Source organism: Sminthopsis crassicaudata, chromosome 2 (assembly GCF_048593235.1).
Source record: "Sminthopsis crassicaudata isolate SCR6 chromosome 2, ASM4859323v1, whole genome shotgun sequence".
In the NCBI taxonomy this organism is placed as follows: Eukaryota; Metazoa; Chordata; class Mammalia; order Dasyuromorphia; family Dasyuridae; genus Sminthopsis; species Sminthopsis crassicaudata.
In genome coordinates this window covers 238,744,371-238,762,251 of record NC_133618.1, presented here as the reverse complement: position 1 = coordinate 238,762,251, position 17,881 = coordinate 238,744,371, and positions in this window count along the sequence as shown.

The window sequence follows — 17,881 nt, the reverse complement described above, 5'->3', positions numbered from 1 at the left end:
TCGTCTTTGGAGAGTTGGAACTCCTCTTTTCTTACCTAGTGGATTTTCCACTTCCACAGGTGAGCTTGATTTCCCAACCCCCCACGGGTACTTATAAAACAGTGTCTATGTCTAGAATGGGTTGGAAAATTGCTGTTTTAATCACTAGAATAAATAGACAGTGTGTGATCTTTGACCCAGGAGGAAAATATCAGATTTATTGATTCACACTCCTGGAGTACAATTCGGTATCAGAAACTCAAACTTTGATTTTTAGGCAAAAGAATTCAGGGATATAGCCAGAGTGTTCTAGTAAAGTCATTACTGCACAGACTATCCCCAAGATCTCTTCTAAACAAGAGAAGGGAATTTTGGGATATGTGATTGCTTACAATTTTAAATTTTGATTTTACATTTTTAAACATTTTTGATTTTACATCTTCAAAGTATTTTGATTTTACATTTTAAAGTTATTTTGGTTTTATATTTTTAATCTATTTCGTTTTTACACTTTTAAATTATTTTGGTTTTACATTTTTAAATTCTTTGCATTTTACCTTAGCAATGCACTTCGGGCATACACAGAAAGTGCAGCTAAGTGACAGACTGACTTTTGTCTGACTTGTTAATCTTTTTGACAACAACTTTGTTTCCACTGTGATGTGGAAAGGCCTGGATGGCATTTGGAAAGGCCCAAGTTGGGCCCCGGGGACATTCCTTCCTAGGTGCAGATCCAGCAGCAGAGTTCATCCCCACCAGAGACATTTGTAACCTGGGGATCCAAGAGAAGGACCAGACAACAGTCCAGAGAGACCAGCCAGATGTCAGCAGCCCTTCAGACGCTGATGGCAGCGATGCCCCTCCTGACCGTGACCAGAGACACCAGACACAGTTCCAGTGTTGCAGCTGAAATGGACTGTTTTGGGTGATACGCAATATAAAGACTGTAAATGGACAATGGGCCTGCTTGCTTCTCCCGTGGCCACTTGCCATATGGTGGCCTGGGGAGAGGCTTTGCCCTATGCTTTCTATTGAAGGACTATGCTTTTAAATTAGTGGGTGAAAAACCAACGCACCCACCTGCCGTTGTTATTGAGACAATGTTACTGGACATGACTTTGCTTATGTGCACCTGTGAAACTAGAATTGTTCTAGAATTGTGAAAAGTGCAATAGAGAATTGTGATAAGCTAGAATTGCTCTAGAATTGTGAAAAGTGTAATAGAGAATGGTGAGAAACTAGAATTGCTCTAGGATTGTGAAAAGTGCAATTGAGAATTGTGATAAGCTAGAATTGTTCTAGGATTGTGACAAGTGCAATTGAGAATTGTGATAAGCTAGAATTGTTCTAGGAGTGTGAAAAGTGCAACAGAAAATTGTAAGAAACTAGAATTGGTCTAGAACTGTGATAAATGTAACTAGAATTGTGACAACCTACCTACTGATATTTGTTAACTAGAATTGTGATGTTTTACCTTGTTGACTTCCCACCTCAGTGTTGACATCCTACCTCATTGGCCTATTATCTCGAGTATGACTTTGATGAATGGGTTGAACATTTGGGCCACTGTTGAGTCTGGTTCTCATTGTCATACTTCTGTTTACGGATCTGCTGCTTTGTACCTCCTTGGGCATAACACTGTCATCTCATGGATCAAGTGAACTATAGCTGGTGCTAAAAGTTTAGCTTGGTGAGATGTGCGGTTCCCGCAAAACAAGAGAAAGGGAATTGTAAGGGCCCTTTAAATGGGCAGACACAGCGCATCGGGAGATTGAGGCCCAGAAATAATTTCTGTGGATATTAGGACTGCCCTTGGGCGGGATCCTGGCCATATTGAGATAGCTTTGTAATGGGTGACTCTCTCGCTGATTGGCTGTGTGTGTGACCTCACAGGCCCTATGTAAGCCCACTGCAGGCAGCAACCGCCCTCTTTAACCTCATGCTGTTCACCCTGGCTCCCCAGCCTGGGTGGCCAAGCCAAGATGGGTAGCCAAAAGAGGTAAGGATTTTGGTAGTGAACACATGGGTCTTCTGACCAGGTGTTCACTCGGGAACCAACAAGTCAGGGCATCAAGTCAGGGCATTATGTGAGTAGGTATAATAAAGGCTTTTAAGATTACACGTGGTTGTTCTTGAGTGCGCTACCGGTTATTAAGCTATAGATTCAAGAGATTGTGGCCAGAGACCTTAGAAGGCCTCAGAGGAGGCGAGCCGGGTAGAGTTCACACTGCAAAGGACAGTGGTCAAAGGTACTCTGGTGGGTCTAGGACAGACTAGTAATTGTAACTGCCAGGAGAGCACGTTACATTGGGGGTTGTGAAAAAATCTGGCAACAGTAAAAAGGCATCAAATGTTCCTCTAAAACATTTCTTTATGTAAAAATAAGCATATCCATCTCATCAGTATGCAAATTTGCTTTCATCTTTAATAAATAATAAAATTATATGTATACCAAAGATTGTTCTTAAATAAATGTATTTATATTTATTATCAATAAGTGTTTTATTTGTACACCTATTTTATACACATCTATACCCAAGGTCATATAAAAATTTTTCAGGCAAAAAGGGATCATGAGTAGAAAAAGTTTAAGAAAACATGCCTTAGAATATAGAATGGGCATTGCTAGAGTTGCAAAGGATATTAGAAAGAGAATGTTAGAGCTAAAGAATTCTTAGAGCATATAATTTCAAAACTGGAAAGGACTGTTGAACTCTAAATCCTAGGATCACCTGTGAAATAGATCCTGGCCAAGTCATTTCACTTCACTGAACTTCACATAAATAGCTCCTGATTCCCAAGCTAATTTACTTTCTGAGGCATTGAAAGTTTCTGGGACAGTTAGGTGGTGCAGTGGATAGAGTACCAGCCCTGAAGTCAAGAGGTCCTGAGTTCAAATCTGTTCTCAGACACTTAACACTTCCTAGCTGTGTGACCCTGGGCAAGTCACTTAACCCCAATTGCCTCAGCAAAAAAAAAAAAAAAAAAAAAAAAAAAAAAAGCAGAGAAAACCATTTGGATGCCCACTGGGCAGCTTTTGCATTCTAACAGCTTCTAATACTATGCTGACTCTGAATAAAAACTTGACCAAATGCAAAAGTGCAAAATGCCACATTTTATCTAAAATTGATGTATAAGATACTTTTATTTAAGTGAAACAAGTTGGTTCTATTAGCACATTCAGATTTTGTTTTAATTGGCATGATAATTAATGAGGACTTTTTACCTTTTTTTGACCATTTTTTTTACCATTGAGATCAATACCTGTCTTTGAAATTTGCCTATTTATTCCATAATATAAAATACAGAAATGAAAATCAGTAGGTCTCTATTTTATATCTGGGCTTGCTACAAATTTGCTTTGTCATAGCCACACAGTTACTTTGCCACACTGTGATTCAATTTTTCCTTCCAGAAAATGGAGGTAACACCCCTTGCTTAAAAGGTAGTTTGCAATTGTATGAGATTATTACCTAAATGTTTATTTACACCCATGGCCACTCCCAATGATACTGCAGGGTTTCCTTCTGCTCAGCAGACAGAAATATAGTACAGATTAGAGATATACTCAAATAGATCTGTTTTCTGAATAGGAGTGTTTTTTATAATATGAAATTAACAATAATGTAAAAATTGTCAATTTTTGAAGATTATGGTAATTGAAGCAAGCAGTCTTGTGAGAGGTAATGAGAAATAATGGAAATGGGGTAAAGTCAGAAGACTTAAATTCAAGTCATGACAGTCCCTTGCTAAAAAGGCATTATAGTGGAAAGATCAGTGGACCTGATATTGGGAAATTTAAGTTATGTGACTATGAGTAAATTATTTCACCTCTCTGAACCTAGTGGGGAGTGAAAACATTTTAAAGATTGATTTAAGCTAAGAATAAAATAAAGCAACATTGCTGGAGCCTTGGAGATCCCAGAATTGGTGATCTCAGACTAGGAGGAAGGAAGAGCTGACCTCAGAGGTTGAGCAGTCCAGGGAGCTGGACAGGAATTGAAGTATTATATAAGTGTAACCTAATATGTAAGTGCTATATAAGTGCTACAGAAATGTAAACTTCATTTAAATTGACTTTCAAACTACTATTACAAAGTGAGAGAGACAGGATGATGCAGTGGTTATAGGGACAATATTAGAGATAGGAATATTTAGATGCAGATCTTGCCTGACAGTGTGTCCCTTCTCACAGATATAGCAATTCTCTAAGATAATAAATTACAGGCAGATATAGAATAAATTATAGGGCTTCTTTAACTTCCACTCATGACCCCTTTTCACCAGAGAAATTTTTACCTTACCCTGAGTACACAGGTATATCAAATAGGTATACAAGGCAAACATTTACTGATAATAAATCATAACTTTGGGACCCCCACTTGAGTTACAAGACCTCATATGAGGTTGTGACCCACAGTTTAAGAAGCTTTGGAATAGAAAGAATATCTACAATAGATACTATCTGCATTGATAACAGTCATCGCTCTACTCACAAAACAGCACACGCACATACAGAATGGATGACTTGAACTATATCAGAATTAAAAAATACTATTCACTTTGCCATTCCTGGCAGCACTGGACTATGAATCAATGACAAGCCACATTGGGAAATCAAAGCTCTTTCATTGGTATGTGACCTTAGGAAAGACATCAGAGTTCTGGGAGCTTTGGTTTTCTCCTCTGTGAGAAGAAGATCATAGAACCTGTCCTATAATACTTACCTCACAAGTTGTGAAGGTCAAATGAAGTAGAAGTGCTTTGAATGTAAAGGGGATAGACTTTTTATTATATGGAACTAACTCATAGGCTTTAGACTTGGAAAGGATTGTTAATCTCCCTAATTTCATAGCTATGGAATATGAGACTCAGAAGAAGTGCTAGTCCAAGGCCACACAGGTATCAAGTTAACACAGCCAGGTCCTTCATAACAGAGAATTCATAAGGGGCTGGTGGTGGGGTAGTAGAGGGAAATAACCGTATTCATGTGTTGAAGGACTGTCACAGGTAGCTAGATGACACAGTGGATAAATTGCTGGACCTGGAGTCAAGAAGACTCATGTTCATGAGTTCAAATGTGGCCTCAGAAACTATGTAACCTTAAGCAATTCACTTAACCCTTTTTGCCTCAGTTTCCTCATCTGTAAAATGAGCTGGAAAAGGGAATGTCAAGCCATTCCAGTATGTTTGCCAAGAAAATCCCAAATGAAGTCACGGAGTTGAACATGACATTTGGAGGAAGAATTAGATTTGTTCCCTATGTTCCCAGGATGGGTAGAAACCTCAAAAAGGGAAATTTACACTCAATATTGGGAAAATATTCCTAATACCTGGAATTGTCCAAAAACAGAATGGGCCGTTTTCAGAGAGATGGTGGGTTCCCCTTCCTTGGAGGTCTTCAAGCAGAGGCCACTTGCCAGGTATGTCATAAATGTCTGGGATCCCTTCCAACTCTCAGATTTAGTGATTCTGTGACTCTAAATATAGTGACATGTCTGTAACAATATCTACACAAACACAGAAGAAAGTTAGAAAAATTCATTTTTCCTCTCTACTTTCAGGAATATAATTTGATGTGAAAAAGAAATCAATTATAGGACTTCACTATTCCTTGCAAAGTGAAAAAAAAAAATTTCCCCCCAATATGTTATCTTTTTCCTTCAGTTGATCTTTATACTCCTCTTTCAATCTCTGACATTGTATTTTAACTTCTATTTCTGTCTGTATATGTCTTAGCTCTCCCATTAGGGTCAGCTCCTCCAGAGGAAAGACCAAGGTTTATTTATTTGTCTTTGTTTTTATATCTGAACAGCACCAGACACAGTATGTTACACACAGCAGCCACATAATAAATGCTTGTTAAACAAATGAGCACATCATGCTTTGGTAAAGCATATCACATTCTTATTTGTAAATGTGGCTTTTAACACATTTTCTTCCACTAAGAGTATATAACATTCTCCTCTGACTCTTCAGCTTTTTGATCCATGAGATTTATGTTTCATAATAGAATACACTTCATTACACTCCATTTTCTAAGGCAGGGGTTCTGAATCTTTTTTTTTTTTTTTTTTTTTTTTTTTTTGTGACAGGCATCCCTTTGACAGTTTAGTGAAGCCTCTGGATCCCTTCTCAGAATAAATGAGTAAAATAAAATACATAGGATCACAAAGGAAACCAATGATATTGAAACACAGCTATTTTTTTTTTAATTCATAGACTCCAAGGTATGAGCCCCTGTAGGTTCAAATTTACAACCAAGATACTTCCCAAAATTTAGCAGTATTGGCAACAGCCACCATTTTGTTAACTAGCTGATGTTTAACAGCAGATGGTGGCATAGCAAATGGTGAGCCAATGACAGTAACCTGATCTAACCTTAGCTGCAGGGATCCCTCTCTTCTCTGCCTCTGCTTCTTCCTCTACTTCCTTTTTTGCCTTTAATTTGCTAGTAGACTGTCCAAAAAGGCAACAAATAATAAAGAAAAACATGAATAGAAAGACAAGCAACATCTATAAACAAGAATAATCTGATTAACCACAGCTCCTTTTTTTTTTTTTCTTTTAAAGCAATCTAATCTAGCAGATCCTCAAGGTCTATTGTGTCCCTCCCTTCTTTAAAAAGTCTGATCAAGGGCTCTGCTTGCTTTCCCAGGGTGTGGCTTACAAAATGCTTCAGTTAAATTGTCAGTAGTTTCTTCCCTAACTGATGAAAATGAGAGGAGAGAACTGTTAAGAACTTGAGAAAATGCACAGAACATTTATCATTCCTTGATCCAGGAAGTTTTAAATACATATGTTGTAGAATCTATCTTGTTTGGGGAAAAGAAGAGAAAAATCAAGGATTTTGAAGGTTACCCATAAACATTAAGTTTTATACACTCCTAGAGCTGTAAACAATCTTGGAATATCAAATGTCAGAGATGGGAGGCTTTAAGATAGAGAAAATAGAATGTCAGTGCTGCAAAGAACTTAAGATTAGGTGACAGAGAATGTGAGACCCTAGGGATAACCATTCCCAGTTCTTTCATTTTATATAAAGTTAAGAGGAGGTGACTTACAAGCAATTACCTAGCAATTTAGTAACAGAAAGCTCCCGTAGAACTGAAACTCAGGTTTCAGAGAGAATATTTCTGAAGCGCTTTTTAAGATGTAAAGTGCTACTATCTATCTACCCAGGTTACTTATACCTTCGGAATCTAATACTTAAAGTGCAACAAGAAAATGGTATTTACACACATATATTGTATCTAGGTTATATTGTAACACATGTAAAATGTATGGGATTACCTGTCATTGGGGAGAGGGAGTGGAGGGAGGGGGGGGGGATAATTTGGAAAAATGAATACAAGGGATAATATTATAAAAAAAAAAAAGATAATTGTATAAATATGTTTAGATATATTGAATATTGTATAGCATATATTGGATTGCTTACTATCTAGGAGAGAGGGTGGGGGGAGGAGGAGAAAATTTGGAACACAAGGCTATGCAACTGTCAATGTTAAAAAATAATGCATGCATATTTTTTGAAAATAAAAAGTTTTAATAAAAAAAAGATGTAAAGTGCTACTTAAATGTTCACTATTGTTTATTCTTATTCTTTTTTCTATTTTTTTCTCTTTTCTCTTTTTTTTTTTCTTTTTTATTCCCTTATAACTTTATCAAGATAGTAATCAATTTGCCTCTTGGTGCCTCTACATATGTAAAGGTTATAAAAATATATGTGTATCACCCAGCCATTGTCAAAGCAGTTTTTTCCTCACAACTAGTTGTAAAGTGACAAAGTAGGGGACTTAAAAACCTCAAGAATGAGTTCCCAGTTCTATCTCTAATATTTCCAGGCTATGTGATCTTGGACCTTTGCTTTGTGAACTTTTAAGTACTATGTGAATTACCATTCTTCCCGAAGACTGTTTGCCTGTCTGGAGAATTAAAAGTAATTCTACATTACTTAAAAATTATTAATTATCAAAGCCCTTTACATAAATAATCTTATTTGATCAGGAAGTAGGTCTATTATCATTCCATTTTATAGGTTGAAAAACTGAGACCAATTGCAGAATTAAAATTGGACAGTAGGTCTCTGAAGCCAAATCTGATGCTCTTTCTCTCACATTAGGCTGCTTCTCAATAACATCTGCTCCGACTGCCTCACACAGCGGTGATCTGATTTTTTTCCCGCCCTACCAGAGCCCCTAAGGACACGCTTTAGCGTTAATCAATCCAAAGCCCATCAGTCAGTCAACAAGCATGTATTAAGTGTTTACTCTGTGTCACCCACAAGTGCTCAGTCCGGGATGCAAAAAGAAGCAAAAACAATCCCTGCGTGTGATAGGATGTTCACTTCCTCTCGGTGTCTAGACAAGACAGTGTTTTCACGTTTATAAAAGTGATGTTGTTACTCAGATCTATTTTTAATGCCAGCCGAGGAGCCAAGAGGGCAGGAAGGTGACACTGGTGTGCGACTCTATAATAGTGCATCCACAGAGAGACAGCAGCTCCTAAGGACGGAGGCAGAAAGTGCACCAGTTAGGTCTGCGGAGGGGCTGCCCACAAAGAACTCAGAGCTGTAACCACAAAAACAAAGGCTGCGGAGTCCTCCGCCGTGCCCGGGGCTGCCGGCTTCCTTTCCCCCTGTCTGACTTTGCTAACTGCTACCCGAGGATGAGACTGAGGGAGGTGAGAAGCCTGCCGGGATTGGTGGGCGAGGTGACTCTGACTCCTTTCTCTGCGGCTTACGTGAGATTTGCATGAATGTTTACAGCTGCTGGGAGCTTTGGATCAGATGGCTTTCGGAGGGCCTGGCAGCACAGGTGCTCCCCTGCTGTGCCATGCAAACCAGCCCAGACTACATGGAACTGTAAAAGCTCCCACTGCCCCGAGCCCTGCTACACCCAGTGAGCAGGTCAGATTCAGGACATGACCTCACTTTTATTTACATGGTTTTGAAAGTCGTGTTTAAAAATATAAATCAATTCTCAAGAACTCACAGGAGTTTGGACTTAACAGCAGGCCCTGTTCAAGAGAAAACATGGTATCGTGAGAAAAAAAGAGATCGGATTTGACTTTAGGAGACTTGGTTTCAATTTAGAAGACTTTGGGTTCAATTAATATCTTAATATTCAATTTTTAAAGTGTTTTTAAACACGTGTGTCAGGCCTTATCATAGGTCCTCAGATATGTCTGGCTCTTGATGAACTCTTTTGGGATTTTGTTGGCAAAGCACAGTTTGCTATTTCCTTCTCCAGTTCATTTTACAGATGAGGAAACTGAGGCAAATAGGGTTAAGTAACTTGCCTAGAGTCACAGTTAGTAAGTGCCTGAGCTGGATTTGAACTCATGAAGGTGTCTTAGTGATTAGGACCAGTGATCTATCTACTGCATTCACCTATCTGCCAGATTCTTAAATGCAAAGAAAAAGTGAGACCAGACCACTCAGGTAGTTTATATCCAATTGGGAAATGTGCTAGGTCAGAGAAGTGAATGGAAGATGATTTAAAGAAGGAGAAAACTCTATTCACTCTCCTACTACCTGACAAAGACAAAAATGAGACAGGAACACTCAGGTAGTTACATCCTATTGGGAGCTGTGCTAGGTCAGAGAAGTGAATGGAAGATGATTTAAAGTAGGAGAAAACTCTATCCATTGCACCTACTACCTGCCAGATCTTTAGATACAAAGACAAAAGTGAGACAGGACCACTCAGGTAGTTATATCCTATTGGGATTTGGGCTAGGTAAACAGAGAAGTACATGGAATATGGTTTAAAGTAGGAGAAAGCTCTTATTGGAGTCATCCAATTGGTAGAAAATGAGATTAATTTTAAGAAGGTTAAGGATTCTAAGAGATGAAAAAGAGTACATTCCAGGCCTGAGGGACAATCTATGCAAATATGGAGAGGCTAGAGTTAAGTATTAAGTTTGAGGAACAGCAAGTAGGAAGAGTCTCTGCAGAATGTTCTAATCCCATCTCTAACAGATATTACTTGACTGACTTTAGACAATAGACTTCGAGTCTCTGGGCCTCAGTTCCTTCTTTAGCAAAGTAGGGGAAGTAGAATTCTGGGAGTAGGAAGAAGGTAGAAAATTTCTCAGCTTTCTTCTGGTTTTGAATGTTCTAATTTATACTCTAATTGAAGAGCAGATACCACAAATAAACAAATCTATAGCAACAGAATTTTTTGGATGGCACTAAATAAGTAATGGAATTTTAAAAAATTATTAAGGACATACTAAATGCAATGGCCCTTATGTAATACTTTGTTTTATAACTTTTGTAGTAGGCTTTTCATGTAATCTTGAGTATAGTAGGTACTTAAAATTGTGTCAAGTTGTTGGATCAAATTATATTCATAGTCTTATTCTCTATGCTACATTCCTTGAGAATAGGTACCTTGATTCTTCTGAACCTTTTTGTCCACCAGCAAGATGCTTTATACACATTAGACCTTCTGTGTTCGTTAATTGATAGTAGCTAGACAAACAATTGTTAAGGGTTTAAATACTGGCTTTGTAATTTAATACTAGTTGTGTCACCTTGAGCAAGTCACTTTGCTCAAAGTGGAGATCCTCAGTCCCCTCTGGGAGGCAGACAAAAACACTTCTAATTTTATATTGTTTTACAAGGTACTTTCCTTACCATGGAGATACATAGTTCAAATATATCTAAGTCACCAATGTCCTTCTCTGATAGCTTATGGTGATCCTGGATTCTAAGAAAGCAAAGCCTGAAGAGCACAAGTTTGATATTTCCTACTAAATGGGAAAAAAAAAACCCACAAAACATGGATCCAAGGGGCCAATTTAGTTCAATTCTGGAAAATTCAGCACTAGAAGCCCAATGGACACCTAGGTGATGATTTTTTTTTCAGCCACAATAACCAATGAAAACCTCTATCATCTATGGAGGAAATATATATACCCAGGAAATTAATGATTTTTTTGAAGTTCAGAAATAATCAATTCAACTCATTAAATGCCTTCATTTGTAAGGTCCTGTACTGGGTAGAAGGAATATGAAGATGGAAAGAAAGAAGTCCTTACAATAATAATGAAGATGATGATGATGATGACAATGATTACTGATGATAACAATGATGATAGCATTTATATAGCAATTTAAGCTTTGCAAAGTGCTTTACAAATAGCATCTTATTTTACCATCATAACAACCTTACCAGGTAGATGCCTCCTATGTATGAAGATGGAAAAAATAAGTCCTTACAATAATAATGATGATGGTAATGATTGATGATGATAATGGTAATTATAGCATTTGTACAGCTATTTAAGGTTTACAAAGTACTTTACAAATATCATCTTATTTTATCACCACAACAGCCTTGCCAGGTAGATGCCTCCTATATATGAAGATAGAAAGTCCTTGCAGTGATAACAATGATGATGATGATGATGATGATGATAGCATTTATATAGCAATTTAAGGTTTACAAAGTGCTTTACAAATATATCTTATTTTATCATCACAACAACTTGCCAGGTAGATATTTCCCATGTTTAAGGCACTGTTTTATATACTGGCAATATGAAGATGGAAAGAACTGAATCCTTATAATTAATGATGATAATTATGATGATGATATATTTATATAGCAATTTGAAATTTGCAAAGTGTTTTATAAATAGAATTTTATTTTATCCTCATAACAACTTTGGAGAGTACCCATTTTACAGATGAAGAAACAATCAGACAAAGGTTAAGTGACTTAGGGACACTTACCTACTAGATAATGAACACAGACTTTGAACTCAGGCCTTCCTGACTCCAGGTCCAGAGCTTTATTTTTGGTCCTCAGTTTTCTCAAGTTTAAAATGAGTAGATTAAATTAAATAGTATTTGGGGATTTGATGATTTATGTTTCAAGATCATGACCACTCTATGTTCTAAATCAAAAGAAAGGGGGAGATGTTAGGTTCTTTCTAAGTGCTAAGTTGGTACTTAACAATTCTCTAGCTCAGAATTCACACCTTTAGTTCAAACCTGTAAGGGAGTTTTCACCTTTGAAAGGAATACTTTAAAGAAGCAAGTTCATTGGTTGAAGGAGTTCCCCAAAGCCCCTGAAGTACCCACAAGCCCATTCTCTGGGAGGAGGTTTCTTTTCTGCATAATCTTTTCCTCTGTGAGCAGGTTTCTTGGGAGGCTTCTGGAGTCTTCCCCTCCAAAAGTGTGGGATTGCTGGACTTGCGAATCCATGGTACATCTTCTCTTTGACTCAATCCAGACTGCTCTTCAGACTCAATGTTGCCTCTTTTTATCCTCCCAGAGAATGGGCTTGTGGGTATTCCAAAGGTGTAAACTCCTTTAAAGGTGTAAACTCCTTTCAGAAGACTAAAGGTATAAACTCCTTTTAAAGATGTGAACTAAAGGTGTGAATTCTGAGCTAGACAATTGCCAAGTACCAACTTTCCACCTAGTAATTACCTAATGGATTCACAGAGAAATAGTGGCTTGACCAAGCTTACACAGCTAGCACACAGGAAAATTCAAAGCCTTGTATTCTTTACTCTATATTGTCTCTTTTAAAGCAATGTGTAACACCTGTCAGATTGGGCTAAGATGACAGGAAAAAATAATGATGAATGTTGGAGGGGCTGTGGGAAAACTGGGACACTGATGCATTGTTGGTGGAGTTGTGAAAGAATCCGGCCATTCTGGAGAGCAATTTGGAACTATGCCCAAAAAGTTATCAAACTGTGCATACTCTTTGATCTAGCAGTGCTGCTATTGGGCTTATATCCTAAAGAAATACTAAAGAGGGGAAAGGGACCTGTGTGTGCCAAAATGTTTGTGGCAGCTCTTTTCATAGTGTCTAGAAACTGGAAGATGAATGGATGTCCATCAATTGGAGAATGGTTGAGTAAATTATGGTATATGAATGTTATGGGATATTAATGCTCTGTAAGAAATGACCAGTAGGATGAATACAGAGAGACTTGGAGAGACTTACATGAACTGATGCTGAGTAAAATGAGCAGAACCAGGAGATCACTATGCACTTCAACAATGCTATTGTATGAAGATACATTCTGATGGAAGTGGATATCTTCAACATAAAGAAGATCCAATTCAATTCCAGTTGATCAATGATGGACAGAAACAGCTATACCCAGAGAAGGAACACTGGGAAATGAATGTAAAATGTTTGCAGTATTGTCTTTCTACCCAGGTTACTTATACCTTCGGAATCCAACTCTTACCGTGCAACAAGAAATTTGGTTTTACACACATATATTGTATCTAGGATATACTGTAACACATTTAATATGTATGGGGTTGCCTGTCATCTAGGGGAGGGAGTAAAGGGAGGGAGGGGAAAATTTGGAAAAGTGAATACAAGGGATAATGTAAAAAAAAAAAAAAAAATTACCCATGCATATGTGCTGTCAAAAAATTTATAATTATAAAATTAAGAAAAAAAATAAAGGAATGTCTAATAAATTATTTTTCTTCTTCAGAAGCATAATATTGAAAAATATTGTCCCCTACATAGAATATCTGTTCAATAAATGTCCATTGTTGATAATGAACAACAATTTTTTTTAACTGTGTCAGTTCCACTGTTCCAAAGTCTTCTGTGTGTAAACTACTTAGCTTGAAGATTGAAACCTTTCACACAAGCTGACTCCACCTTGTATGACCAGCTGTCTCTTACCTCTTGAGAGGAAGAGTGTAAAGAGAGGTGTTAAACACATGTCCCCTGTCAGACAACACTCCCTGTGCTGTCTAAGCTATGCTAAAATTTGACTGGGAAATACTTGACAAAATAAATAATAATAGAATAGAACATAGATAATAGGAGCACGTGCTTTTCCAAGTCAATATGAGGACTGCAAGGATTTTCATGTACAATTTAGAGACCACCACCACCACTACTACTATCACCAATTTCTATCTGAGTTTGACACCACTGGTCTGCTGCCAGTATGCTGGACTGGCAGATCTGGGTTAATGTTGAAGTTCTGACATTTATCTGCTGTGTGATCTTAGGTTTTTAGTCATGAACAACACTTCTTGTCCCCATTCGGGATTTTCTTGGAAAAAATACCGCAGTGGTCTCTCATTCCCTTCTCCAGCTCATTGGCTGGAGGCAAACTGAGGCAAACAGGGTTATTAAGTGACTTGCCCAGCCAGGTTTACATAGCTAGGAAGTATCTGAGGCTGGGTTTGAACTCAGAAAGATGAGTCTTCTTGACTCTAGGCCTGATGTTCCATGCCTTGCCCCATTTTGGATAATTCACCCTAACTCTCAAAGTCTTAATTTCCCCATCTGTAAAATGGAAATAATAATAACATTAATTCCATACGATTGTTGTGAAGATCAAATGAGATAATGTCTTAATGTCTATAAAATGCTCTGAAAACCTTAAATTGTGATATAAATACTAAATATTAATTATTACCTAGGATCATAGAATTAGAGTTAGAAAGGACCTTACAATCCATGTAATTTAATGGTTTCATTTTACAATTAATAAGAAGACTTCTAAGGGCACAGAGATAGTATTGGGAGCAGGATATGAACTCAGGTCTCCTAACATCAGAGAGTCCTGTTGAGAACAGTATTTTGTAAACCTAAAAGTAAAAATGAGAATTACTACCCTTACTTCCTTAGTCTAAGTAAACTGATCCTTTCAAAGTTCCCCATATATGCCTTAGGGAGTTTTGTGCTTTTCTCTATATAGCCTTTGCTAGAAGAAGATCTTCCGTTTTCTTCACCTACTCCAATTCTATTCATCCTTCAAGACCCATGTGAAATCCTTCCTCTTCCTCCTCCTCTTCCTCTTCTCCTTTCTCTTTCCCCTCCAAAAAGCCTTCCCTACATGCTCCAGTCCATAAATTTTGAACATAAAGTTTTGCTACGGTGAATGTTGAAAACTATCTTTGCATGTATTTTGAAAAGTAAAAAAGCTATTATTAGAGAGAGAGAGAAGCTATGTATTTCTATTTAAGTTTTCAACTATTTACAACAGATTTTTCTATCTTGAAGTAACTTCCTTGAGAACAAGGATCATAAATCACTTAAGCTGGAAAGGTCTTTAAAGATCATCTAAATGGCAGTGGAGGCCTTGAAAGTGACATAATTTACTGGAGATCACCCTAGTAATCACAGTAGAGGCAGGTAAAGTTAATATTCAAGAAATCAACTGAATTTACTTTAATTTGATTATTATTTTCTTGCTTCTAAAATGAGAAAAGAGTACCTATCTACTTGCTTATAGAACCATTCCAAGGAGATCATATTATAAATCTCCCAGTGTTATATATGAGTTGTGACCTCCTCCTTCCATATGAGGAAGTCCAGTCCAGAGAAGACCTTTCTGCTAGAGGTCAGCTAGGCAGGTAGTAGCCAGAGATAAATGTTTCCTAGTCAGTTTTCCCCCTCCCCCTGCTTCTTTTACTTATCATGATAATAACCTCATACTCTTTCTCTATACCATATTTTATAGTCAAAGTATCACTCAAGCATTATCCATCAGCTATGAATCTGTCATCATTAGCATATGAACTAGTATTCTCATTGTCTATAATCCAAGACAGAAGGAAGCACTAATTTGAAAAGTTATAGGATCATAAACTACTTAGAACTTTTCAGGACCCTCAAATACATTAAATACAACCTCCTCCTCTTCATTTTGGGAGTGTTTTATCCAGGGTCACACAGTAAATGACTGAAGTAAAATTTGAATTCAGGTCTTTTGAGCTCCAAGTTAAGCACATTAACCACTAATACTATTAAGCCTCTAAAATCCAAGATCTCATTTGCCCATGACCACAATCCTATAATTCAAAAAGGGTTTTTGGTTTTTGGTTTTGGATAGGATTTGTGATTTCACTGATGCATTTCATTGATTCCAGCACCTAACAATTTTATTGAGTTGCCTGAGGCAGTGAGAAATTAAGTGATTTCCTGAGATTTATTTACCTAGCTAGTATGCTCAAAGGAAGAACCTGAATCCAGGTTTTTCTGACTCTGAGATTAACTCTCTTTGCTATGCCATGCTCTGAATTCAAATTCAGACTCTGTCATTCGCTACCTGTTCCATCTCACTTAACCTCTTAGCCTTGGCTTCTTCATCTGTAAAATTAGGGAGTTGGACTATATGACTTATAAAATCTCCTTTAGCTCTAAAGCTATAATCCTTTGATCCCTAGTGTTACAGTTGGATGCATATCTTCTGTTGCTAAGTCTAGCGCTTTCTGCAGCATTCTGTCTCTCACACTAAGCCTTTTTAAATTCTGTCATTTCATCTTCATTTGTCTCCAATCTTTAAAGTAGACTCAAGTCTTTATGATAAAATACAACATTTTATGAGTTTTAAGTGTTGCTCCTAAGTCAGGAAAACTCATCTTCTTGAGTTCAAATCCTGCCTCTGACATTTACCAGCTGTGTGATAGTGAACAAGTCATTTTAACCCAGTTTACCTCAGTCTTCTTATCTGTAAAAGTGAATTGGAGAAGGAAATGGCAAACCACTCCAGTATCTTTGCCAAGAAAATCTTATATGGGGACTTAACAACAATTGTATTAATGGAAATGTCACTAGACTTAAGAAGGAAGAGCCAGATTTAAATGCTTGATCTTGCCATCTTCTAGCTGTATAAGCTTAAATTAATCACTTAACTTTTTTGGACCTCCATTTCCTCATCTGGAAAATAAGGAAAATGGATCAGATGCTCTCTGAATCTCAGTTTCTTTATCCCCAAATGGGGAACAATAATATTTATAAAATTGTATGAAGAAATTCTATATGTATTTGGGGTTTATTATGTGTCAGGCACTGTGCTGTGTTCTGAGAATACAGTTACAAGATAAGACAATACATTCTCTGTTTTCAAGAAGCTTATAATTTAATTAGGAAAGACTACATATATATATGTAATATATGCATGTAAAATCATTAGCTTCTTGACAGCAGGAATTGATACTTTGTGTTGTTTTCATCTATTTTTATATCCCCAGAGCTTAGCACAGTACCAGAATAGTAGGTACTTTAAATGTTTGTTGGATGTGATAGCCAGAAAGAAGTGTTTTGGTCTGAGCTTTAAGAAACATGAAGAGTATAGCCCTAGGGCACTTGATTGACCATCTTTTCCAAAAATAATATTATTTGTTAAGTATAAAATGCTAGTTAAAATAAGCTGCTGTTATTAACTCATCCAATCTTTGGTCTGTCCCATACATGACAATTTTTCTAAGAATTCATTTTTGATGCCGAAAAAAAGTAATTTTCTTAGCTCCTGGGAATTTTCAAGGCATTGCGCAAACACAGGAAAACGAACAGCAACAAATAGATATAATGCCAGGGATTCTTCTCCATCCTAGAGGGACTGAGACTCATTGTGATCTTTTCCATGGCCCAACTGGTTTTACCAGGTAAGAGGTGGCTCAGGGTTCAGCCACAAATATTTCTTCACCTTGTCTCAGAAGAAACAGTTCATTCTAAGACAGTTTGTGGAGAAAATGGGGAGAGAAGAAAGAAAACAAAAGTACACAATTATGTAGCATTTAAAGTGGTAGAAGATACTTTCCACACAATAATCCAAGTAGAATGCAAAAATGATTTGGTGTCAAAAAACGGAAGGAAAAGAGGGAGGGAGAGAAGGAGGAAGGGAGGGAGGGAGAAAGGAAGGAAGGGAAAAGAAGAAAAAAGAAATTAAATGATCCCTTAAATTTTTTCAGGCTCTAAATCCTATGATATAATACTGGGAAGTCAGCAACTAACCCTGGATCAAATATCCAATGTGCTTCACAGTAGCACTAGAGTCCAGGACTTTCCAACTCTTAGACAATTCTTTCTAAAATTGAACAAATATCATCAGAAAAAGTGTCATTGTATCATTCTACAGATAGGATAGCTGCAACACAGAAAAGTTA